The sequence below is a fragment of the Herpailurus yagouaroundi genome, unplaced genomic scaffold (assembly GCF_014898765.1).
Source record: "Herpailurus yagouaroundi ecotype Mexico unplaced genomic scaffold, PumYag 191, whole genome shotgun sequence".
In the NCBI taxonomy this organism is placed as follows: Eukaryota; Metazoa; Chordata; class Mammalia; order Carnivora; family Felidae; genus Herpailurus; species Herpailurus yagouaroundi.
In genome coordinates this window covers 3,124,586-3,149,462 of record NW_024412422.1, presented here as the reverse complement: position 1 = coordinate 3,149,462, position 24,877 = coordinate 3,124,586, and the positions used below count along the sequence as shown (strand labels likewise).

Below are 24,877 nucleotides of genomic sequence, written 5' to 3'. Positions count from 1 at the left end.
TTCAGGCTCGAGGGGGCTGCCGCCCTCACGTTACAGGAAAAAGAAAGTAACTCAACGCGCCGAGAGCTTAAGCCTCACCCGGCAGACGCGGAGCCAGATCCCGGGCCCAGGGAGCAACGTCCTCATCCGCAAGGTGGGTCGACGTAAAGACCCACCTCGGGATCCCCAATGCAGGGAGACCAGTCATCCAGCTTGGGGGTATCCCGTGAGGCGGGGCTTCCAGAACGTTCCAGGCAAAGCAGAACGTCAGCCTCTGTAGGTGAAGATCCTGACTCGACAGACGTGCCCCTGGGCTGTTATGTTTACAGACAGCTATTTCTGGAGGGCGACAATATTGAGGTTGCATTCCGGCTCGGCCACCGGAAGCTGTGGCCTTCATTCGATGAATGTGACAAAGCTCGGTGGTGTGCCAGGCGCCCGGCTAGGTGTGGGGATGCAACAGACAGCGAAGCGTGCGAAGACTCGTGTCTGGTGGCGCTCACCCCACGGGCGCCCCCCCCCCCCCCCCCCCCCAGACAGGCAGAAGATAGCATCACACGGGCACCATCAAGGGGTACCCTTCGCCAGCCAGATCGCCTGGCCTTGAAACTGGGGGAGCCCACGCCCGGGCCCTCCAGTCAACGCTCCGGAAAAAGAACCAGAAATAAACTCTCCCTGGGTTCTGCCATGTTCCAGAACAGGTCACTCCTCTTTCTCCTCCCCACCTCCACCGGCGGAACTTCGAGAAAGACCCACGGGGCCGTTAGAAAGCTCTTCCTTTGTGGACTCAACTGGACTCCGAGCGACCTGACATGGTCACCTGGAGCCCGGTTGAGCCCCCCGGAGTCACACAGGGTCAGCCGGCCACCTCCTGCCCCGGACGAGGGCCGCTGACTTCCTCACTCTCACGTTGGTCAGCCCTTCCTCTGCATCGTTCTTAACCTCGCGCCTTCCAGCCCCCCACCCGCTGGGACCCTTGTGTCTCCAAGCAGAAGGAGGAGGGCTACAGGATGCTTTGGCTTGCGGGTTTGTCTGTTTGTTTGCTCACACTTTGGCGTGGTCCAGAAGGGATGGGGTGGGGTGGGGGGCGGGTGGGGGAGAAAAGTCTCCCAAGAGGCTCACGTGTACAGGGGAACATAAATTAAAAATGAGAGCGAAAGGAGGAAGGGAACGTGGGTGGAGACAGAAAGCGGAGCCAGGGCTGAGGAGAAAAATGCAGACGATAAGGAATGTCCTAAATACGGAGCTTGGGTCGGCCACCCAGGGGACGCCCAGACTCCTAATCTCGGAAAGGGAAGCCGGCTCCGGCCGTCGCGTGCCCCCGGCGAAAAACAAACCCAGCCGGCGGGGAACGGTGAGCCCTCCTGGGGCCGGGGAGCAAGAAGGACTCTCTCCAGAGGTCTGGGCAGAAAGGACGAGGTGTGATGGGGCGATCGGTGTCCTCGTGGACCCGCAGCCTCGAGGTCTGCGTGTTTTTGGATGGGCGTCCGTCAAATGCTCGCTGCCTCGAGACGGTGCCCTCCCTAAAGCCGGCGGCCCCCGCGCCAGGGTGCTGTTCGGCAAGAGCCACTTTGCCCCGCCGTGCCCGGGAAGGAGTGGCTAGACGTTCAGGCCGACGTATTGCTGGCTTGATCGGAAGACGTTTCTAGGATGTTTGGGAGTCTGGACTGCGCGGCCTTCAAGGCCTTCTCGCTGATCGTGTTTCCCTGACGTCCTGACGCTGTTAGCTAGGGCAAGGGGGGGACGCCATGCTCTGCGGCAAATGCTAGAACCCAGTCGTGCCGTCTCCCAGCTGGAGGCCAGCCCAGGGCGTGGTTACGCCGGCTCCCCGATGCTCGCTCGCCTGTTACCACGTTCAGGATGCTGATAAAGACACTCACGACCCCTGCATGGTGACCCTACACCTCGGCCCGTGCCTCGGATCTCAACACGCCCCTTTCAGTTTGGACAATAAATCATACGGCTTTCCTATTGACAAATCACCCCCTCCTCCGCCCCAGAGGGAGGGAAGCCAGAAGCTCTTGAGTGCTGGCCTTGCCCGCCCACGTATGCTGGGGCCCGTGCTGAGCACTCGTCTGGGTCATGACATTCCCATGATCCCCATTTGGCAGACGAAGAAACTGAGGTCCAGAGAGGCTGTGGCTACTCTTTGAAAAGGTCCATGCCAGGGGCGCCTGGGTGGCTCGGTCGGTTAAGCAACTGACCACGGCTCAGGTTCGTGGGTTCGAGCCCCACGTCGGGCTCTGTGCTGACGGCTCGGAGCCTGGAGCCTGCTTCGGGGTCTGTGTCTCCCTCCCTCTCTCTGCCCCTCCCCTGTTCATGCTCTCTCTCTCTCTCAAAAATAAACATTAAAAAAAAAAAAAAAGGAAGTACTAAGAATTTCAAGACCAGTAACGGCAGAGCGTTAAACCAAGTGCAGGCCCTACTGAGCCCCATGTGGCTGACCCGGCCCTCCACTCTCGGGGAGATTTGGGAGAAGAGCCTTCTCCACTGCAGGCCCAGCAGGGCAGGGGTTTGGTGCGGTGGGGGTGGGGGTAATCTCCGTGGGGAGGAGGGAGCAGGGGATCGCAGCAGACACCCAAGGAGTTGCACGGAGGGAAGGGCGGCCAAGCAAACCCCAAGGGAAGAGGACATAGAGGGAAAAGGACATGGAGGAACAGAGAGGAGGGGAGGAGGGGGAGACAGAGAATGACCGAGAAGGTAACAGAAGCCTCTAAACTGTGAGGGCGGGGGAAGAAGGACTAAGGCAGAGCAAATACAGAGATTCAGAGTCAGACACACAGAAGGGGAAAAGGTTGAAAGCAACCTTTCTGCCTGACTCCTGAGAAAGTCCATGAAGTCCTGACGGGCCCACCCCAGAGTGGGCCAAGGAGGGGACCCCACGAATGGCCATCCTTCCGGGGGGTGGTCCACAGCAGCCTGGGAAGTAGAGGGCACCTGGGTGTTTTCTGGCGTATTTGGGTACATGTTTAGGAGCGTAATAAGGGCAGCCTTGGGGTATTTCCAAACTCTCCAAAGACCAGAGAGCTACAGAGCAAGGTGTGAGCCTCGGCTCTGGGATGGAAATGTGAGGGGCCTCGGTTTTGGGATGGAAGGCTGGAGCCACATAGCAACACGCTGATCAAAATATGCAGTGGCAGCTCATCAATGTCTTTGGTTAATTTTAACAGGTTGGGATGAGCACTGGGTGTTGTATGGAAACCAATTTGACAATTATATATATATATAATTTATTGTCAAATATACATATTGACATATATGATAATATATATATTTGACTATATATATAATTTATTATATACTATGTATATAGTGTATATGTATATATATATACACACTATATATATATATATATATATATATATATATATATATATAAATCTCAACAGGAAGCCGTGTCTGGGGAGGTCCTGGCAGAGAAATCACCGGCTAAAAGCCCTATAAGATTGTTTTCTTGACCGAGCATATGGGTGTTCAGTTATATTCTCTAGAAGGTCTCTCTGCCCATTGGATATGAGGGTCAAGGAGAGCCCACAAGGACACATTTTTTTCCTACAAACATTTCACCAAGTTTGTTCTCTTGGAAAGAGACAAACAAGTCAACTGGCTTGACCACCCGTGTCCACAGGGGGCCAAGGGCACCAGGAACACATCCCAGCATCCAGAATGAAATGGATGTTACAGGGAAGGGCGGGTCCTGCATCAGACGCAATTAGGACCCTCTCAGGCTAGGTTCAAAGTAGGCCAGAAGGAACCCTCTCCTTGTGACACTGAGGAAGCTGGAGTCAGGCAAAGCTCGGTTTAAAACCCTACGTGTGTTCATGTGATGGTCAAGGGGATCATGATGGTAAAAGTCACAAGGATTACAGTTTATTTATTTATTTTTTTAATTTTTTTTTCAACATTTATTTATTTTTGGGACAGAGAGAGACAGAGCATGAACGGGGGAGGGGCAGAGAGAGAGGGAGACACAGAATGGGAAACAGGCTCCAGGCTCTGAGCCATCAGCCCAGAGCCTGACGCAGGGCTTGAACTCACGGACCGCGAGATCGTGACCTGGCTGAAGTCGGACGCTTAACCGACTGCGCCACCCAGGCGCCCCAAGGATTACAGTTTAAATAATACTTTATAATAACCACTAGCCTAATGGGCAACTGTGCGTGATTGTCACTTGGCTTTTGTAACTTAAATTTTTGACTACGCAACACAACTCCATCTAATTGGTGATATTCAAAACCATCTAAGATTATTTAAAAGTTAGAATGTGAATCCAGGGCACCTGGCTGGCTCAGTCAGTGGAGCATGTGACTCCTGATCTTGGGGTCATGAGTTTGAGCCCCCTGTTGGGTACAGAGATTACTTAAAAATAAAATCTTGGAAAAAAAAAAAAAAAGAAGGCAAATCCTCATTCCTACCCTGTCACCATCCACCCAGTCCCCCCTGGACCTATCAACGGCTTTTATTTGTTTCTCCTATCCCCTTCCGGTTCCTTTAAGCAAATATGCATGTGTATTCTAATTTCTCTCCCATTTTGCACGAAAGGCAGTATATTACACACACTATTTTTGCAAGTTGTCTATCCTAGCAATACACCTTGGAGATCATTTCACATCAGTATAGTGCCTATCCTTTCTGATGGCTGCATAGTACTCCATTGTTGGTCTTGCCATCATTTACTGAACCAGTCTCCTGGATTTGAGCACTTGACTTGTTTCCAGTCTCTTTACTACTACGATTCATTATTGTATGTGTGTTACATAGTATTGCAAGCAATCGTGTGTGTATCATTTGCTACTTATTCCCAAAACTGTCTGGGGCTCTCAAGCCCTTCCTCAGTGTCACAAGGAGAGCAAACAACTTTTCAGCCGTCCCTTTGCACTGGCTATGCTGTGTTTTAGTTCATCAAGAAAATGCTTCAGAGCTACTTAGACCGTTAGTCCCCAGAGAGCCCAAGCCATGTCTGTGGTATGAGAACTCTTGGTTTTTCTCCTAACTGTCCAGCTGTTCCAACTTCTGGTCCTCCATTTCCATGTTTATCAGAGGGAGGGAGAAACCATCCGCAGGGCCGCTGTGGGGATCGGGGATCAGGGATCAGGAATACATTTTGCAGATGTATGAAACTATCTGCAGCGTGAGGGAGACAGATTTGTGCCCAAGGCCCCCCTGCCAACCCCAAAGGATAGATCTGGTTTCCCAGAAAAGAAGCCAGTCAAGTTGGAGGAGGCAAGCTCCTCAGAGAACAGGGTAGTGATGGGCCAGCTGGCACGTTTCTGCTGCTATCCCCAATCTCAGAGGCTGGAGCCTGAGCTTGTGAAGTGTCGTGTTCTAGAACTGGCTAGGCAGCCATGAGCGGCCCCAAGCCACCGTCAACTTAAAGTTGCTTTCTGCTTCGATTCCGTTTTAAAATAAAACTGGGATCGCATTCCTGGCGGTAGAGAGACCTCTCCCCTCTGTGGACTGGCCCTAGCCTTCCTGCCCCCTCAGGAAAGAATCCAAAGTAGTTTTCCACCCATCGCTTGTGAAGAACAAATCCTGGCAGGCAACAGGGCACCCGCCCCACTCCCAGGAGGGAGTCCTCGTCTCCCCCTACGGGGCTCTCATTTCTTCCTAACTCGCCTCCCAGAGGAAGGGCCCCAGGTGGCTCACAGAGGGGCCTTTGTCTCCCTCCTCCTTGCCTTCTCACCCTTCTGACAAGAACCCTGGCAATGTCTCCACTGGTGCAGGTTTCCAAGAGCCCCCGCAGTATGTAACCACCAGCTGGCCGTGGGAACTGTCACCGTCAGCCCTCAGGACCCTTCCCCTCGCTCACTTTGTTCCAGCCTCCCAACAGCCCTGATTACCACCCGCCGTCTCCCAGTTGCGGCAACAGAAGCCCAGAGGGGTCAAGCAACCTGCCCAAGGCCACACAGCTACCGAATGGAGGAGTGAGGACTTGAACCCAAACCCGTGGTCAGCCCCTCAGCGTGACGGGAGCAGGCTCTGGAGCCAGAACATCTGAGCTCCAATGCCGGCTCTGCCGCCTACCATCTAGGTCACTTAAATATCGCGTGCCTCAGTTTCCCTCTGCAAAAGGGAGCAGCAAGAGTACATACCAAATAGAGTCGGTACTAGAGTTAGATAAGAGGAGTACGTTATTGAATACGATGACGATTCTTAGGCTATTTTGAATTCTATTGCCCCAGACACAAATGTGGGACAGTCATGAGGGAGTAGGATCGTGAAACAAACAAAAAAACTCCTCTCGGAGCTTCTTTCACACCAGGGTAGAAACATCTGATGACAGATCACACATTTCTCGTCCATACATTCAATAAACCTTACCGAGCACACACGATCTGCCAGGTACCAGCCAAGAGCTGGGAATACAAAGATGTAGTTCCCACTCCGGAGAAACCCCAAGCCAGGGGGCGGGGGGTGCAGATAATGAGTAAAATCACAACACAGCAAGCCCCGTGTGCTGGGAGAACACACAGGCATGGTACCCACGCCAGCTACCAAGTCAGGGAAGGCTGCCTGGGAGAAGTGAAACTTGAAGGACAGTGAGAGTCAGCCCAGGCACAGCAGACGCCAAGGCTCAGAGGCATGAGACCTTGGCACGTTCGGGCCACGGATTAAGTTCGGATTTAAAGCTTTGACGGCGTAAACTCAGGCACTGTGTGCAGCAGGGGCAGAGTTTTAGCAAGAACGTGTGTCACCCTAAAATCCCAGAAGGAGCCCCTTTTAGGGAACAAACCCTGTGCCTCTCTCTCTGAGCCCTGGGACTTAACATCACACCTAGTCTTCAGTGCTTTCTCCTGAGTTCCACCAAGAACCCCAACCCTCTCCAAGGATCTGAGACTCAGAATGAAATATTCCAGGCCTCAAGGGTCTACAACTCCTTCAGCTTCCCAGTTTAGGAGAATCCAGAGTGCCAGGCTACTTCCCGGGACCCTCACTACTTGCCTGCTTAACCAGGGGCAAAGCCCTGTCCTTCCTACTTTATCCTCCCCCTGCTTTTCCTTCTTTGGCCAGGATCACAGACACTTAGCCCACTGTGGCTTTCCTCCAGCCTGCTCCCATCCTCCAAGCTGGAATGAGCTCATTCCTCAGGCCACGCCCCTACCCACGCTAGCTCCACCTACTTTCCCCTGCCCCAACCCAAGACACCCTCCCTGCTCAAAGCATTCATTCATTCATCTGTTCTTTATTATTATTATTTACTTGAGAGAGAGAGAGAGAGAGAGAGAGCATGTGTGAGTGGGAAAAGGGAGGGGGGAGAGAGAGAGAGAGAGAGAGGGAAGGAGAGAGAGAGAGAGAGAGAGGAAGAGAGAGAATCTTAAGCAGGCTCCACACTCAGCACTGGACACAACATGGGGCTCGATCCCATGACCCTGGGATCATGACCTGAGCCGAAATCAAGTCGACACTCAACCCACTGAGCCGCTCAGGTGCCCCTCATTCACCCACTCTATAACAGGACTAGAAGCTGGGCCCTGGAGGCTTTGGCACAGTCATAGCCAAAGAAACACAGTCCGACAGCCAAAAGCACCTAAAAATGACTCAAATTTTTTACTGGCGTCTCTCAAAGAAAAACAAAGAGTACTGTGGTGGGTGGTGGGTGTCCAGCTCGGATCCCCTTTACTCGCTGAGGGCACCCATCCCACCGCTGCAGAGAATACTAGGTGCCCACGGCTCACAGCTGGCCCCTTCTCCTGGGAATTGCCCTCGGCTAAGCAGGGGCTGCCTCCCTCCAACTGACGGGGGTGCAATTCAGGCTCCAGAGCTCCCCATGGGATCAGGCTAAGAAAAGTCTCCACCTGAGACCACATCCTTGCTGGGTTCCCGCCCTGCTCTGGCCTTGAACGTAAATTTAAGAGTGTGCCAAGCAATTTACTGATCAAGATAAATAATACTTTAGTTCCATATTCTCACAAAGCGAAATTAGGGACGCCTGGGTGGCTCAGTTGTCTAAGCATCTGACTCTCGATTTCTGCTCAGGTCACGATCTCCTGGTTTGTGGGACTGATCCCCGCGTTGGGCTCTGTGCTGACACCACAGAGCCTGCTTTGGACTCTCTGTCCCCCTCCCCTCTCTCTGCCCCTCTCCTGCTTAAATGCACGTGCGTTCTCTCTTTGTCTCTCTCTCAAAATAAATAAACTTAAAAAAAAATTAAACTAAAGCATAAGATACAAGATGAGCAAAATATCAAAATTTTAAATGAAGATGGAATCCAGCTCTAAACTTGCGTGACCCTACCTCGCTCGCCTCTCCCTAATCCCAACCCTGTCCGACAGCACATCCTCAAAACCTCACATTCACCCAAATCCTTGCCTCAGGCTCTGCTCTGGGGAAAACCGCCCGAAGACAGATACCCAACTCAGAACCCAGCTCGCTCTCTCTCTCTCTCTCTCTCTCTCCCCACTGCCCTGACTCTGAGTCATGTGCTGAACACTCACGTGGAAACCATTTCACCCCGTTGCCCAAAATGGGCAACTACTCCGTGCCAGGTACATTCCCGGCTCTGCGGTCCGGCTCTGGCTCTAGCTGCCGGAACCCTCACCTCCATGCCCAGGGCCCAGGCTCTCGGTTCTTTCCAATCACGTGACCTCAGCCACTCCTACGCCTACCTGGCTTGTCCCTGAGCTCAAAGGAGCCCAAGAGACCGCGTTAGTTCAGTGAACTCCAAACTTTGGGGTTTCGTGAGCCAGTTACATCTCCCGAACAGTTGTGAGACTGCCTTAGAGTTCCCACCTTTCCGTGTTCGCCAAGTGAGGGTACCGCAAAATTAAAACTGTCCTTTACCACCCCCGCCGTTTCGGAAAAGAGACGGTATTTAACGCCAACAAAAATCGGTGGGACAAAGACTCATCTTCCTCAGCTGAAAACCTCTCAGGTTCTGAAAAAACTCATTCTGTTGTCTGCATTCTCTCTCTCTCTGTTTGGTAAAAACTTCACCACATACGGGTTCCAGTGGGCTGGGGTTGTCAATCCCCCTGTTCGACGTCAGGGGAAACTGAGACCCGAAGAGCAGCTCTGTCTCTCCCGCCCAAACCCCGGTCCTCGAATGTTCCCCTGAGGGCGACAGGGATGAATGAGGTGCCAGGCGAGTGGGAGACATGGCTTCCGGTCACACCTGCTCCCAACCTTCTGAGAACCTACACCAATCTCTTTCCCCCTCTGAGCCACGAGTGCGTGGATCCTCCAGGCGACCATGGACTGGGAAGGCGCCCTCTGGTCCCGCAGAGAAGAGGCAGGGCAGAGGCCCCACCTGAGCTCCTGAGCCAGGGCGGCCAGACACACGGGACTGGACACCGGCCTTCTTCCTCTGACATCATGTTTGGGCCTCAATTGCCTCTTCTGGAAACGAGTTCTCAGATCCTTGGCAGCCCACGGTTGGCTCACAGACAGCGGTGCAGGCGCTGAGGGTTGGACGCTCGGCAGGAGCCAAACCACCTGGGGCAAGAGGCTGGCCAAGTGCCTCAGACGAGAGGCACACAGACCGTTTCCTTCCAGAGAGACCCAGCCCAGACCAGAGGTCCGTGACTCCAGCCGGGGAACCCTAAAATTTGTGTCTTTGTGCAGAACCTTCCCTGTCCCCAGTAGAAGGGCTCTTGAGGCCCCAGGCGCCATCCGGGCCCTTGGTGGTTCTTCTCTCTGGGAGCAGACCGTCATCAGAGGCGACGCCGTGGAAGGAAGTGGGTCTCAGTTGTCCAGGAAACTGCCCCAGCTGTCTAGCCACAAATACAACAGGGGAGACAGGAACAGGGCTCACCCAAGTGGCATCTTTGCAAGCGTTGTGGCGAAAGCTGTCTGGGTTCAAACTCTGGCTCTGCTGCTTACCAGCTGTGTTACCTTGAGCATGTCACTTAACTTCTCTGTGCCTATATTCTCACACAATATAGAGATGGGCGGGGCGGGGGGGGGGAGGGGAAGACTCAACTGTCCGTGAGCATCCCCCTCAAACCTGACGATCCGTGCGTTTTCTACCCCAAATGTCGCTGAATGAGCCACAGAGACAGGAAACCAGAACGCAGATGAAGGTCCTTTCCCTGGAGCTGACCCAAGGTTTTCTGAGGGCCACAAGTTTTGTCTTTAAAGGCAGGGGCATATTATGGTGCTGAATGCAAAATTCCCATGCTTTTTCATTTTTAAATAAAGCGGATGCCCTCAAAATAATCTTGTGTTTTAAAAATAAGCACATACCCTCAAAATAACTCTAGTGAGGGTTCGGTTTGCCCTAAGGGAAGGAGGGGGGCTTCAGGCGATGCTCCAGATCCCGGTCCCCAGAGTATGAGGGTGTGGGGTGTGGGCCTCTGCTGGTCATCCCCTCACGAACACGCACTGAGTGCCCGTGCTGTGCAGGGTGCAGGGGGGCTGGGTGCCCGGGGTACGTTTGCTGGACAACTGAGGCTCACTTGTTTTCATGGCATCTCCTCTCAGCCAGCTCCTGGGGAGAGGAAGCCACGGAGAAGCCAGCCGGCCCCTGGAGCTTCGAGGACCCTCCCTTTCCTCAAGGTCAGGTCTTGCTTCTGCCCAGAGATGTTCCACTCAACTTCTGGAAGTATTTAGAACACTGGCTGCAGAAGAATGGAGAGAGGAGGAGGGAGGGGGAGGGGGGAGGAGGGAGGGACAGGAGGGGTGAAGTGGTCACAGGGCAGGGAGGTACACTGAGAAGACAGGGGCCAGCCAGCCTTTGACCCAGCTTCTCACAGTGGCCTTGCTCTGCGCCCTACATCTGGGGGTGGAGCCCAGAACCCCACGAATGCTGGCGCCCCCTTGGGAACTTGAGCATACAGAGATGCCCCCAGCTTCTCCATAAGACATCAAGGGGAGAAACCAGCTGGCCACCCCCCCCCCCCGGGGGAACCAGACGATGTCCGGGGAGGCCTTTCGGATGGTTCCAGAAACTTACCACTGACCTGAAGCCTGGAGTTCATTGTTGGTTTTTTTCTTTTTTTTTGAGTTTATTTATTTATTTTGGAGAGAGAGAATGAGCCAGAGGAGGGCAGAGAGAAGAAGAGAGAGAGAAAATCCGAAGCAGGCTCAAGACCGTCAGTGCGGAGCCCAACGCGGGGCTCGAACTCCCGAACCCGTGAGGTCATGACCTGGGCCGAAACCAAGAACTTGATGCTCAACCGGCTGAGCCGCCGGGTGTCCCATGAAGCTCTTCCGACCTCACCCCTACACCCTCTCCACCACCCTCGCCGCACACCCCGAGTTTTCAAGAACATGACCGTAAACAAGGTGAAACTACGCCCCCAAAGACCCCTCCCCCCACCACGGCGAGAAAGCAGAAAGGGGCAGAGCTTCGTACGAATCCACCCCGTCGCTAGGGACACGGACCGGACTGCCAGGGGCAAACGCTTGGCAATTACTGCTCCCTGGGCCCCAGAGCCACACGCACTCCGTGCGCGGACCCCCAAGTTCCGGCTTCTTGCCTTTAAACAGCTGATGGTGGCAAATACCAAACAAACAAACAAGACATAAAACAAAATAAAACGTGTCCTCCCCTACATTTGTCTCCTTCCACCCCCAAAAGCCCGTGAGGCAATGCCAGTCTGGCCCCCCCTCGTACAGATAAGGAAACCAAGGCCACAGAGCCAGGAAGTCAAGGAATGGGAAACCACGCAGCTGGATTGCAGAAGCGGTGACATTCATGCCATCCTGCCTCTCCAAACACACCCTGACCAGACGTGCCTCTCCCCACAGCGGCCCAGTGGCATAGCCCCGGGCCTCTCGCAGCACCCCCTCCAGTGCCCACGCGAGGAAGGAAGAAGGGTCCCTGAGTGAGAAGACAGCGTTACCAGTTCGGCAAAGGGTGACAGGGACACCTGTCCTCGTCCAGGGCCCAGGACATGGCCGTGGTAAGCACCTCTGTCCTCTGTGGGAAAGTGGCAGGCCGGTGGGCGGGCAGTGTAGACACGGGGTGTGCCAAGATTGCAACACTCGTCCCCAAGGCCTCCGGGGCCTGCCCTGTTTCTCCGAGCTCTGCTGGAGTGCAGCCTCGTCACATTAAAAAAAAAAAAAAAAAAAGTCAACCCAATTCGGGCCACTCCGTCTACAAGAAACGGGAGGAGCAGAGAGGCGCTGGTGGAGGTGAGGGAGTTGGAAATACAAATTTCTATGGAGTTGACTCAGTAACTTCCTGCCCTCGGGTCTCTATAGCAGGACCGGGCCATGGCTCGCTCGCCTCTGGGAAAACCCCTGGCCCCAAGTCTCCCCTCACCTTGTGTCCACGGTGCCCGAACGTCCGCCGGCATAGACATTCTCTGCTGACTTTGGCCATCGTGTTCACAAGCCCCCACTCCCATAAGCTGTCAGCAGCTACCAACACCTCAGTGTGAACGAGTTGATTGCTTTGGTTTTCAGCGGGACATCTGGGTGAGAACAGGCTTCTGACCGAATGGGGCATTTGATTAAAAAAAAAACAACAACAAAACAACGATACAGGAGATAGCCCTGATTGGAATAGGGAGGGACTGTGGCAGAGGTAAAGCAGAAAGGTCTAGAAATCACAAAAGAGGAGGATGTGTAGACTCTGGACAAATAGGAACAGCCCTTGTGGTTTACGGTCAAGTGTACAGGCAGGTACGGGAGGAGGTATCAGGAGCGTGTCTCCCTTTGTCAGCAGCTGTGTGACCTTAGGCAGTCGACCAACCTCTCTGAGCCTCATCCTGGACAGGAAAGTATGGCTGTAAACAGGCTAGGGGGCTGGAGCAGAAGGAGTAATTCAAGAATTTAGTCTCATTTCAAAAAGCATTTACCAGGGACCTCCAGGCACCCATCTTGTTTTAAAAGCCCAGAAGTCTGAGGCACGCCCCCTTGACAGGGACCCACGCAGTGCAGGGCCCAGGGCCAGGCCCTTTACATGGAATATCTCATTTAATCTTCAGCCTGCAACGCAGGGCTGATCCTGTTATCCCCTTCATTGACAAACGGGGGACCCGAGGCCGAGAGAGAGAAGCCAACCGGGACGCTGTGCGAGAGAGCACCCCGCTGGTCGCCAGGGGATTCAGGAGTTGAACCCAGGTCCGTCTCGTCCCAGACTCCAAATCATTTCTCTATGTGCCCCATCACAGGGCCCCCCCAAAGGGCAAAGGGTGCATTTCAAAGGCAGAGAGGGAGGCCGGCTAGCAAAGATCTGGTAAATTACAGAAGGAAGGAGCCGGCGAGCACACACCCTCTCTCTGGGCCTCAGTCTCCTTGGCTGTAAAATGGGACCCTTTGCCCTAGCTCCACACCAGAGAAACGACGAACCTGTGGCCCCGGAAGACAACCTTAAAGCAGGACAGGGCAGAAGCCCAGCAGGGACTCAGCAAACGGAAGCTCCCTGTCCTCTGTGGGCAGTGGAGACAACACACAAAGCTCTTAGGAGGAGGAACTGTGGGTGATGTTGGCTTCCTGCGAAACAGCGAGACGCCAGAGCAGGGAGAGGGCCGAGAATGCAGGGAACAGAACGCCAGGAATCGGTGACGGGGAGGTGAGCGGCATCGCCCAGCCAGGCTCCGGGGAGCCGCCCTGCCCTGCCCTGGGGCCTGCTCCTGATTCCCGATTCCCTTCACGTCTGAGGTTTTTCGTGGCGGGGGAGGGAAAGGCCAGAAAAAGAAAGGCCCATTGAGGCCAAACAGGCCCCGCGCCCCCCAGGAGAAGAGGGGCTGGTGATTCAAGGTCCCCACCCTGTCCTGCCATGTTTTGGGGCCAAGGCAGGAAGTGGAGGGGAAGGCTTGGGGTGCAGCGTGACCCTGGGAACGGCACACTTGGCCTTTCTTGGCCCCTCCTGGCTCAGGACCTCCGGCCCCCACAGTTCCGCACCCCTGGAGCCAGGCCCCCTCACGCAGAGGCCACGGTGGTTTTCAGCCCCACCTCCGAGCCACACAGGATCTCACGGAAGCCACATAACACCCCTGTGAGCCTCATTTTCCAGGGGAGGAAACCGAGGCACAGAGCGGTCAAGTGAACTTTTCCGGGGTTCACGGCCAGCGTTTCAAAACAGGTCTGGGAGCTGGCGGATCTTCGGCTCCTACCCGCCGGGTGGCTGTTCCCCTCTTACTCAAGGGACACCCTTTTTCTTCGTGACCCAAATCCCTGACAGTCGAAGAGGCCCCTTGTGAGTCAAGTCTGCCGTAAAAGAGACTGCACATGGCCTGCCCTCCCCGAAGGCTCTGTCTTGACGCCCGTCGGCTGTGTCCCCAGCCGCTGGAAAGCCAGTGGGCCCTCCGGTGCCAGGCCCGGCTCGGTCTGGCTCTGAAGGGCAGTGGCAAGGTCTCCCCGCAGGAAAGGAGCCCAGGCCGACCGCAGGTGCCATCCTAAATCAGACTTCTTTAGCCCTGGAGGAAACATCTCGTTTCTCCCAAGCTCCGTGTCCTCGTCTGGCAGCAAGCCCCGGGCATGGGAGGAGAGGGGACCCCGTCATCCAGTTAAGAAAGCCACCAATGCAAAGCAACGCTGAGCTGGTTCATGGACCAGACAGGCCAGGAGACAGAGCCACAAACCGACATGCCCTCTGCCAAGTTAGAAGTTCAAACTCAATTAGTTTGGGGCTGCCCGGAATCTTCAATTGTGCAAATGTCTGAGCTCCAGCTCGATGGGAGTTCGGAGACATGGGCCTCAGGACAACAGGATGCTGCAACGGGGCAGCGCTGGACCACCCAGAAAATTGCGTGGGATCTTCAAGACCCCGCAGAGCGTCCAGACTCCCTCCGGCCACTCCCTGCTCCCACCCACCACACCACACACCCCTCGCTCGTCCTGCCTCCGGATCTCTGCTCGTGCTGCTCTCCCCACCTGAAGGATCTTTGATTTCCGGCCAACTCCTGCTCCAGCCAACTGGAGGCCTCCTCCAAAGCCAATCATCCTTGGCACCAGCTCCAATCCGCACTTCCTTCTCAAGGCGCCGTTTCCTGACTTCCCCTATTAAAGCCATCCCCAGCGAAGCTCTTTGCCCCCCGAGGTACTTTGCACAGTGAGTGTAGCGGGCAGACATCCATCTGAGTGTATTTGGCAATACGCTCTCGGGGCTCCCGGGCGGTCCGGCCGGTTAAGCGCCCGACTCTTGATTTCGGCCCAGGTCAGGATCTCAGGGTTCGTGAGACCGAGCCCCATGTCGATCTCCGCCCTGACAGCACAGAGCCTGCTTGGGATACTCTCGCCCTCTCTCTGCCCTCCCCCTGCTCTCTCTCTCTCTCTCTCTCTCTTTCAACAAAACAAAAGAAAAATGCACTCTCAGTCAAATGGCCGGGGCTCACCTACTTTACTGAGTGGACGATGGACGGAAACGTCATGGGTGATTGTGCCCCGGGAGCAGTTGGCACCGTGCGCCCTGCCATTAAAGCCGAAATCTGGCCACACGGACACCACTCTGCATACACGCCTGTCTCCCCGCTTGACAGGGAGCCCCTGAGGGCAGGGCCTATCTCTCCCTGTATCCCATGCTCCTAGCACACGGTAGGCGCTCAGTAAATGCTGGTGGGGTGCGTGGAGGCTGTATCCTGGCTCTCTCGCTCCCTTCACGGGAGTCCCTCTCCCTTTCTAAAGCTTATTTCCCAGCCGGCAAGTGAAAGCGTGGACTAACTCCCTCAGGCCACGGTCTGAACGTTGGTTTCCCCTCCACCCCCACCCACCCCAATCCATACGTCATGTCCTAACCCCCAGTTTGATAGTATTAGGTGGGATCTCTGGGAGATGATGTGGGGGATTAGCGCTCTTATAAAAGAGACCCCAGAGAGCTCCCTTGCCCCTTCCATGGTGCAAAGACACAGCAAGGACGGCAGTGTGCAGCCCAGAAGAGGGCCATGCCGGCACCCCGATCCGGGACTTCCAGACTCCAGAACCGCCAACGGGGAGTTTCTCTGCTTAGGAGCCACCCAGTCTCTGGCATTCTGCGATTGCAGCCCCAACAAACTAAGACCTCAGGAATGACAAATGACCATCTCAGATGACCATTGTCATCCGTCGAATTTTAAGGTCAAATCCGGTTGACAGATTGTCATCGGGGATGGGCTCTACCATCCCCCCCCCCCCCCCACACACACACCCACATCAAGAGGTGGCCTCTACTGCTTTTCCCTTTGAGTCTGGGCTGGGCCGGTGACACGCCGCGATCAACGGCATGCGGCAGAAGCGACGCTGTGCCAACCCCAGGCCTACGTCTTCAGAGGCCCAGCAGCCTTGGCTTTCACTGTCCCAGAGCCCTGAGGTCCCAAGTAGAGAAGTCCAGACATGCTGAGACAGCGGGGAGAGACAGCCCGAGTCCCAGCAGGATGTGGGGCCATCTTAAGCCGCCCCGCCCAGGTCAAGCTCCCAGCTGAGCGTAGCCCATGAGTGACCCAACTTTGTTCCACGTGACTTCCACGTGGGCCATCGCTGCAGAACTCTGCCGAACTACAGAACTGTGAACAAATACGTCATTTCAAGCCACCGCATTTTGGAGAGGTTTGGACCACAGAGTTAAATAACTGAAACATTTGGGTTCGGCTAGAGGGAAAGGCATGATTGGGTTCGTGTCTGCCATGGCTCGTGAGTGAGGACTGTGGAGCTCCGTCCCTGGACTAGACAACGTCGGGATCAATGTCCATTCAATCCAATGTCAATTCAAGATTATTCCTGGGCCTACTAATGTCCATCAACTGATGAATGATGAAGAAGATGTGGTTTACACACACAATGGAACACTACGTGGCAATGAGAAAGAATGAACTCCTGCCATTTGCAACAACGTGGATGGAACTGGAGGGTGTTATGCTGAGTGAAATAAGTCAGTCAGAGAAAGACAAATCATGTTGCCACTCATATGTGGGACTTGAGAAACTTAACAGAAGACCATGGAGGAGGGGAGGGGACAAAGTAGTTTCAAATAGAGAGGGAGGCAAACCCATAAGAGACTCTTCAATACAGAGAACAAACTGAGGGTTGAATGGGGGGGGGCAGGGCAGCGGAGAGGAGAAAATGGGCGATGGGCATTGAGGAGGGCACTTGTTGGGATGAGCACCGGGTGTTGTATGTAAATAATGAATCACGGGAATCTACCCCCAAAACCAAGAACATACTGTATACATTGTGGGTTAGCTAACATGACAATAAATCATTTAAAAAAAAAAAAAAAGATTTTTCTTGGGCCTGTTGGACATGAACATTCCACATTGAGAGGGGATTAATCTATCAGACCTGAACCCCACTAGGACTAAACAAATCAGATGATCCCTCTTAAGATGTTTAAACAGGTGACCCAGAGAGGGTCGGGCAGTCCTCAGCAGAGCCAGAAGCAGAAAGAGAAGCTCAGGGAGAGAGAGTATTGTTGGAAACTGAGACACATGGGGAGAACAGCAGAACAGGAAGTTGCAAGGTCTTGCAGCTGAGGGGACGAGACAGCCCCGCCCTTGAGCCACCTCAGATCCCGAGAACCTTCTAGTTGAGCACCAGCCTGGCTGGGCATCTGGAGCAGGACCCCGCAGGTTGGCACACACACATTCCCAACCATGAGCCGCCTTTCTTCAAGGGCACACACAGCCCACGAGCAAGGCTCGGCCCTTCTCCCCAGCATGGGGCAGAAAAAGAAGAGTTCTCATGTCTAGAAATCACTAGGGTCTGACATAGAGGCCCAACCACCAGGAGGATCGCTGGTTCATGGTGAGCCCAGAGACACAGATCAGCGTTCGAGATATCCCTCACCGTGACGGGCAGAATAATGCTACCCCCGCCACACCAAAGATGCCCATGTCCGATCCCCCAGAACCTGAGAGTATGTTACCTGACATGGAGAAAGGGGCTTTGCCCATGGGACTGAGTCAAGGGTCATGAGATGGGGGAGATTTATCCAGGGTCCTTGCGCAGGTCCTTCAAACTGAAAGAGGGAGACAGGAAAATTGGAGCGATGTGATGTGAGAAGGACTCGACCCGCTGCTGCTGGCTTTGGAGAAGGAGAAAGGGACCATGAACCCACCAGTGTGAACAGCCTCTGGACTCTGGAAAAAGACAAGGGGCTGCATTCTCCCCTGGAGCCTCTGAACGGAGCACAGGTCCACCAACACCTCGCTTTTAGCACAGTGAAACCTGTTGTTGACCTTCCGAACCAGAAGGTTAACACGTGTGTTACTAGGCCACTAGGTTCGTGGCGGTTGTTACGGCAGCAACGAGAAACTCATACGCTGGTTATTTGAGCTCTTCCTCTCAGACTCAAGAATTCACAGATGCCGATGACCCTTCAAGCAAATTCGGATAACCAGGGATGGGTGCATTCTGAATGGCCCCCTGCCCTCGAACACCACCCCTGATCATCTTCTGAGCGCTGCAGACACACTCTCCACCCTCTGAGACAGGGGGACACGGAGACTCGACAGGGGTGGACTTAGCTGAGCTCGCCCAGGTGGCTGGTGCCAGACCGAGCTCTCTTGTCTCCTGGCCCCCGACTCTCAGAAGGAAAACGTAGGAGTCACTGGGTCTTGCACCAACAGCCGTACCCAGCCGCCTCCTCACACAAGAGCTTCCCCCAGGGCTGGGATCAGAGGACCCGAGTTGTGAACCTCAAGAAAGCAGAACCGATTCCCACAGGCTGCCTACGTTGCAGCCGACCCCCCTGCTGAGTCAGCTGCTGGTACTTCCAAGTTTACAGAGCGTCCGCGGTGGATGGAACGAGGCCTGAGCTCCCCCCCACCCCCCACCCGAGCCCGGGACTTCTCCACGGGGCGAGGCACGAAGCCAGGAGACGGGCCCGCATGATCTTTTCCAGCCCAGGGACCCAAGATCGCACGGCGCCCGACTCCCACGTCAACCCAGACACGCGAGGGCAAACTCCAATGCCCACCTTCCGGAGGATAAAAGTAGAAATGTCTTCCCTGAGCTGACTGTGCACCGTACTGTGCCTTATGTACATGAACCCATTTTATCCCCTGCCAAGGCCGTGGAGGAGGCGCGAAGAGGGTACCCGCTTTACGGATGGGGATGCTGAGGTGACAGGAGGCTAGGGGGCAGAGATGGTATCTGAACTCTAGAGCCACGGGCTGTGGGGTCTGTGGCCATGTTACTCCATCAACTGATGCCAGCCAGATATTCTGTCTTCCTGTGACAGCACCGTGTAGCATTACCACCCAGCAGGGCAAGAAATCCTACTTCCTCTATCACGTTGTGCCCATCACTACAAGACGGTGCCAGACACACAGCAGGTGCTAATACAAGTTTGTTGGGGGAACAAATAAAAGAACGTGTTACTAGCTTGCCTCCCCTCCCCCAAGGGCCTTAAGCACAGAGTCTGGGTCTAATTCCATTCTATGGCTGCCACCTCTCCCTAGGCTGATTCACGCGGGAAATTGTTCCCAAGCACCCACTGTGTGCCTGGCCCAATCAAGGCCTCAGTGTCACCCGCACAGCCTCCGTCTGTGTCCTCACACGCTATCCCCTTCCCTTTTCTCTGGTCGGTCGGTGGCTGTGACATTTAGTGACGCCGGGCTTTCCAGGCCAGGACACCCACCCGGCTGCCTCATGACCAGCAAGCTTGGACCATTCTAGGGATACGGACAACGCCTCCTGTACTCCCACTTCCTGATGCCCAGACCCGGGGGAACACAGCCCGAGGAAAGCCCCTGCCCGAACGACACGCACGCACACGCACACGCACGCATACGTGCTCGCACGCGCACGCATCCAGCGTGCGCCGCGACCCTAGGACGGGACTAGGGTTTTCTCAGTTCAAATCCCAGCCGACGCGTGTGACCTTGGGCAAGACCCTTTACCTCTCTGATCTTCTCGTTCTTCGTCTATAAAACGGGGACGATTATGGTGAAGCCTTTCCAGGTAGGGCTGTGAGGGGGACGCAGGGAGATACTGGATCTGAAAGCCTTTGGCTCAGTGAAGGGTGCTGCGCTCAGGACAACTGTCCTTCCCGTTTGTCGCCTGAGTCCCAGGGAAACCCGCCTTTACTGGGCTGGAATGTGGGGATTTACTCAGTATATCTGATGGGGATTATCTTGAGGGCAGGAAAGTATTTGTGGAGCAACATCACCGTGTTGACGCCACGGGAGTGAGAATTTAGACTTAAAATCAGAGAGTGGAAGAGACCCCAGAGGTCACCATATTTGGGGCAGAGACAACTAGCTGTCAGCAAAAATCCACCCCCACCCCCCCTTGCACAGCATACAGCTGACATCGGGAAAGAGTCGCCTTGCCAAGAACTCTATTTTCCAGCCTCCTTTGCAACTAGATCGGCCACATGACTAGTCCTCTCGTGTGGCAGCAGGCACTGAAGAAGTAAACGTGCTACGTCCATGCGTTCTTCCATCAGTGGCGATGTCCAAGGGGACCGTAGGGACGTGCACGGAAGAGGGCCGCCCCTGTGCAGAAGCACCTGCCTCATAGTAAACGTCTGTTCTGTTTGAGCCGTTACACGTGCTTGCATCTATGTATTCCAGCAGCTACTACCCCGACGGGTGCAACGCTCAACCTCCTTGATCACAAATGAGACGATTATGGCCAGAGGGTGAGAGTACCTTGTCTTAAGCCCATGCGGCAAATCCCACGATGTTCAAGAACGTTGGTCTCTTAGTTTGGAGGAGATTTGCCGGCTTCCACCCGCCCCACCAAGCTCTAAGAGTGAGTTCCGGCGAGTTCCCCGCTTCTGTTTCAGCTAGCCTAACACGTCTGTTATCTGTTTTCAGATTGGAGTCCTCCGTGTATTTTCATTGGAGGGAGAGAGTTCGGTGGCTTAAAATAATTCCAAAGCCCACACGCTGGGTGATTGCTAGCTCGCTCTGACTTTCCGCGGCGCTACAAAATAAAGTTTCACTTCTTCTGCACCATGCCTCCTGGCCTCAACAGCTGACGCAGGACATGAAAACGCACAGAAGTACACAGATATTTGCTTAGAAAGGGAAAAACATGAACCTCAGTGTCTGCGATCAACAACCCAGAAACCTGGACAAAAGGCAAAAAAGAAAAGTTCACACACTCTAGCTCGGGGGCCCTCAAGTTTTGGGAGGCGTCAGAATCATCTGGGGGGGGTGGAGGCTGGTGCAAGGAAGAACCCCCCCCCCACCTCACCCTCAGAGATTCCGACTCGAAAAACCGGAGCTTCAGGAAATCCTCATGATTATTCTGCAGGAATAATATTATTCATGATTCTTCTGATGCCAACATTCCCACCATGGTACTTCGAGAAGCCCCGAGTCTGCTTTGCAGCCCTGAAACCGGCAGTAATTCCTGGCGGTAAGAACCACGCTTGCGCAGTGTAGCTCAAAGAGAGCGAAATGGGCTTTTAGTATTTTTGTACTCGGACGGGAACCTGAGCATTGCTAATCCGCTGGTAAAGACATCAATAACCATTTCTGTTCGGCTCAGATGGGTGTCAAAGGTCTAGACGGCACGGTGGCCTAGAAGTGATAACAGAACCATAGCTGATGTTTACAGAGCACCTTGGGACACAACAAGCCGTCTGCTAAGTGCTCCACGTGTGTGATCTCGTTTCATCTTTGTAATATTCCCATTTCACAGACGAGGAAATGAGGCGCATACAGAGAACTTGTTCCACGTCGCTCAGCCGGCAGGGGGCAGACCAGGCTCGAACTCACCCAAAAGAACCAGCTCCACAGCCATGACGGGCTGGTGCCTCTCATGGAGGTCTCCCGCCGGAACCCCTCTCTAGGCCTCAGTTTCCTAATCTGTAAAATGGGCATGTTCATAATATCTTTGTCACACAGCCACGGTGAGGATTCAAGAAAATCACGGGAGTGGGGCGCCTGGGTGGCTCAGTCAGTTGAGCATCAGACTCTTGATTTCGGCTCAGGTCATAATCTCACGGTTTCGTGGGTTTGAGCCCCGTGTCGGGCTCTGTGCTGACAGTGAGGAGACTGCTTGGGATTCTCAATCTCTCTCTCTCTCTCTCTCTCTCTCTCTGCCCCTCCCCCACTCACACTCTGTCTCTCAAAATAAATAAACATTAAAAAATACTAAAAAAAAAAAGAAAAAGAAAAAGAAAAGAAGAAGAAAGAAAATCATGGCAGTAAAGTGGTTTGCAAACCGAGAGGAGTTAGTTAAGTAAACACCGAAGGGATGAGCCTTTGACTCTCCCAATCCCATTTTACAGATGGTAAAACCGAGGCCTGGTCACTTTATTTATTCAGTGAACATTTACTGAGCATCTACCGTGCACTAGGGCTGGGGCAGAGGACTGAGGATACAGAGAGAAAAGTACCCCGAGTCTGGCCTCAAGGAGCCCCCAGGTTAGCAGGGGAGACAGAGGAAGCTGGGCCCTGAGAGAGGAACCTCTCCGAAGGGGTCAAGCCAGAGAGAGGAGTGACTTTGCCAAAGTCGAGTTCACCCAGTCTGCGAAGTTGTGGCAGAGAAGGTTCCCGGGTACCAAGAGAGAACTCTACCCACAGGCTTCTTATGCTTGGCACCCCACCACCTAAGCACCCCTGGTGACAGTTAAGCCTTCTTTTATGGAGAAAGTGCCAGGTGGCCCTCCTCCCGCCCCCAGAGGGCTGGATTGATTAGCCGATCACATTCACCTCAGCAAATGAGGCATTTCGACGAGCCTCTCCTTTGAGTGAGTGTGGAGGAAGTGGGAGACACAGCAAGAACCGTAGGTAAGATCGGTCTTCAAAAGGAGGTAGGGGCCGCCGAGTAGGAAGTTGGGGGCCAGACCTCTTGATGGAAAAAAGAAGACAGACCCGACGCCCGGCTGGCCACTTCCTCGCTGGCCTATCTGAACCACAGGCCGGTCTGAGTGATCAGACTTACATCAAGCAGTTCCGTGATTATAACGTGTGGTTTGTCATTGCGCCCGAAGCTAGCCTTTATTTTTTTTTTTAATTTTTTTTTCAACGTTTTTATTTATTTTTGGGACAGAGAGAGACAGAGCATGAACGGGGGAGGGGCAGAGAGAGAGGGAGACACAGAATCGGAAACAGGCTCCAGGCTCCGAGCCATCCGCCCAGAGCCCGACGCGGGGCTCGAACTCACAGACCGCGAGATCGTGACCTGGCTGAAGTCGGACGCTTAACCCACTGCGCCACCCAGGCGCCCCCGAAGCTAGCCTTAAGAGTGAACTCACGGGAACGGTAGCACACTGGGGCACCTGGGTGGCTCGGTCGGGTTAAGGGTCCCGCTCTCGATCTCGGCCCAGGTCACCATCTCACGGTTCGTGAGTTCGATCCCCCACGTCAGGCTCTGTGCTGACAGTGCAGAACCTGCGTGGGATCCTCTCTCTCCCTCTCTGTCTGTCTCTTTCTCTGCCTCTCTTCCACTCATGCCCTCTCTCTCTCTCAAAAGAAATAAGCGAAGCTTAGAAAATAAATAAGTAAATGGTAGCACCACCCGTGCGCTAGTCTGGAAGCAGAGGGGGGCGTGGGGCATGTTCCATAGCACGGCCAGAGGGTCCGTATCCTTCGTGTACGAAGAACTCTCAAATACCAACAAAAGGGAAGCATGCCAGCAGGAAACAAGTGGGACCACACAACCATAAAAAGTGGACAGTAAGACTGTCAGGAATAATCGGCCTCAATAGAGCGAAGTAAGGGGGAAGGCGGCCAGATAGAATTCTCACCAGAAGCCTCACAAACCTCAAAACCCGGCAGACCGTGGGCTCAGCGATTTAGCCTTTGAGAAAAGTATCCACAGGACCCACACACAAGGGTGTCGCGCAAGAGTGGCCCTCGCAGCCCTGTTTGTGAGGACAGAAAAAAAGAAGGAGGAGGAAAGAAGAAGCAACCACCGCGAGGAATGGTCACATAAAGCCCAAGACACGTTTTCCGTGTCGTCCTCGGGAGGCGCACTGAAGGACTGTGGTTGGAAGCTCACAGTCCGGGGTCAAGGACGAGGTAGGTTACCCCACGAGACGTCGGGTGTATACTTACCTGCGTCTGCTACATCGTAGGCACTCGACAAACGGCAGAGGTAAATTAGTGAGCGAGCGAGGGTGTGAGTGATAGAGCCACCGAGAAGGCCACCCCTGGGTGAGGCCCTCCTCCTGAGTCTATACCAAGAGTCCAGTCCGGGCGCGAGGGAGGAGAGCCTTGCAGACGCTCATTTGGTTCCGATCTCTGTTCCCCCCCCCCACCCCACCCCCCCAGCACCGGCTTACCGTCTCTGCAGCCCTGAGCCAGTGGCTTGCCCTCTCTGAGCCTCGGTGTCCTCACCTGGAAAGCGAAGACACCTGTCAAATGGAAGCTCCCGCCGCGGCGTGGCCTTGCCGTGAGCGTTAGCAGAGTCAGGAAGGAGAGACACTGAGCCCGCTATGTTTCACAACGAGCGCGCGTGAAAACCTGAAAATCATCACAGGACTGTTTGCACTTTGACAAAAGTGAAATTTCACGCCGAGCCACGGGCCTCCTCTCTCTCCTAGGAGCCCCCTCTCCTGAGCCCTCCGGAGGATGTCAAAGCCAAGCGTGATACCTTGTGGCTGGTCTCCGGCCAGGTCCTCCCAAGGGTCCCCCTGGACTTCGGGGCACTGAACGCTGGGCAGGGGACCCGTGTTGCCGGACTTCTTTCTCTCGATCACCTCGTTCTCTGGCTGTGGCTGTCAGCCCAGAAAGCCGTCCGTGCGCTCGTTGAAGATCTCCTGGAACCCTCCCCCTCCCCCCCAGATCACAGCCTCCTCTGGAACCCCCTCATCCCTCAGGAGGCCCTCCGGGAGACCTCATTCAGCCCCGAGCTCCTGGCGGCGCTCTCTCTCTCGCTGGGGCTGCTGTCCTGAATGGGACAGAGCTCTGCCAGAGAAACAGCTGGAGGGAGGAGAGAGGGGGAGGGAGGGGCAGGAAACTGGGCTGGCCGAGGGCGGGGGCGGCCAGCTGCGGGGAGCGGGGACCGCCAGGGGAGGCTGCCCCTGCCTGCCAGCGGGGGACCGGGCTTGTGGGTGGTGGCTGGTGGCGAGGCCTGCTGGGGACGACCCGCTGCCGGGAGTGGTGCCCACCATGCGAGCACAAACCGGGAGCGT

General features: G+C 54.7%; 1 protein-coding gene across 3 annotated transcripts in view; it reads right to left on the bottom strand.

The window, feature by feature from the left end:
* The window catches only part of CMKLR1 (chemerin chemokine-like receptor 1), a 47,310-nt gene extending 22,650 nt beyond the window's left edge, over positions 1-24,660 (bottom strand). Inside the window, exons 1-2 of one of the 3 annotated variants that reach the window (XM_040443662.1) lie at positions 24,337-24,660; positions 24,026-24,080 (exon numbers count right to left, since the gene is read on the bottom strand). The gene's annotated coding sequence lies outside the window, so the exon portion shown is untranslated. Of the gene's footprint in view, positions 1-78; positions 239-11,762; positions 11,967-24,025; positions 24,081-24,336 lie in introns of those variants that run through there. The other 2 variants (XM_040443666.1, XM_040443668.1) reach the window with 2 other exon arrangements.
* Positions 24,661-24,877: the final 217 nt, after the last annotated feature.